Source organism: Brassica oleracea, chromosome C9, assembly GCF_000695525.1.
Source record: "Brassica oleracea var. oleracea cultivar TO1000 chromosome C9, BOL, whole genome shotgun sequence".
Classification (NCBI taxonomy): Eukaryota; Viridiplantae; Streptophyta; class Magnoliopsida; order Brassicales; family Brassicaceae; genus Brassica; species Brassica oleracea.
The window spans coordinates 1,552,435-1,554,214 of NC_027756.1; positions in this window are offsets into that span (position 1 = coordinate 1,552,435).

Here is a 1,780-nt window from a genome sequence, read left to right on the forward strand (position 1 = left end):
AGTATGTTTAGGGCTGGGCACACTTATCGGTTCAGGAATTACCCGAGCGACTTATATCTCTAAAACCAAAAAATCAAAACTGAATCGGAACCGAACCGAAAACCAAATAGGCATCCGAATTTATATAATATAGTTTATAGTTTATATACTAGTAAATATTAACAGTCATTGTTGTGCCCCCCCCCCAAAAACAGTCATTGTTGCATTTAAACTAATCAATTAAAATACTACATACAAACCAAAATACCAAAAAAAATTACCATAATACATTTTATCTAAAATATTTTAATTATCCAAATTATTCAAAATTTTATCCAAAAACCCGAAAAATCTGATATTTAATTCGAAAACCAGATTTTCTGTTTTTAATATGGATTACCAGAAAATCGAAACCAAATGAAATCCAAATTTTTCTCGGATATTAGTCGGTTGCCAACTTTGTTACCCGAACCAAATTTTTTTTAATACTATATTAGATATTAAATCTCTAGAATTAAAAAAAAAAAAACTAAACCGGAACAGAATGACAAAGACAAAATATGTTACAGACACAAACACACATAATTAAAAAATACTATATACAAGAGCACTGGGGACAAGGACAAAGTGGATCCGACGAATCTACAGTTCACAAACATGTTTTCAAGGAACAATGATTACAAGTAGAGAAAGATTCAAGATTCACAAAAGGCAAAACTCCCCCACAAATCTGAAATAAACACATTGCAACGAGGTTAACAAAGTAAGCATTTATTAAGCGACATGAGCAAGCTTTCTATACACATTTCCTAAAATCCTTTATTAATAAAATAATAAGTCCTAAAGCAGCATCAAATTTAGTCTTTATTCACATACGAGATAACAATACTAAAAGATCAACCAAAACCAATGCAAGAAAACGGCCCAACAGAAATTTTGCTACATAATTTGGAAAAGTTCAACTAACTAGTTATAAAAGTTGATTAGACAGTCCTTCAGAGACTTTTTGAGATAGTGAAGATAATCATGTCACTTAGGCTTCTGCTTAGTCTCGACCTCCCCTCCCAAGACCTCTGGCTCTACTGCGATGACTTCCTCTGCCACGGTAAGAAGACTGTCCTGCAGCATTGAACATCCTCATAGAACTCATTTGGTTTTGCTGATTAGTCACAGGTCCCATGGATTGCTGGTTGTACATCACTGGAGCTGCTGCACTTTGAGAAGGTTGTTGGCGCATACCAAAAGGCTGGTTGGGATTGTTCTGACCTAAAAACATTGTTGATGCTTGTGCTCCAAGGTTTGGTTCTGTAATCTGACTGTCATACTGCTGGTTGTACATCATTGGAGCTTGAACTGGGAATGGATTGGGAACAACTCCCATATTGTTCGGCTGATTGATCTCACGTCTCATGAATTGATGCGGCGGATTGTACACCACTGGAGCTGCTGCATTAAGAAAAGGTTGTTGGAACATGCCAAAAGGCTGTCTGAGATTGTGCTGACCTAGTTGCTGGTTGCACATCATCACTGGAGCAGCTTGACTTGGGAGTAGATTCTGATTGATCTCAGGTCTCATGAAATGATGCGGCGGATTGTATACCATTGGAGCTGCTGCATTGAGAAAAGGTTGTTGGAACATGCCAAAAGGCTGTCTGAGATTGTGCTGACCTAGTTGCTGGTTGCACATCATCACTGGAGCAGCTTGACTTGCTCATAATGATTGCAAGTCCTCAAAATCTTCTTGTTTGATTTACTGATTTCTTCTTCACTACTCATCCTTCTCCTCTTTGTTGTTGTACTC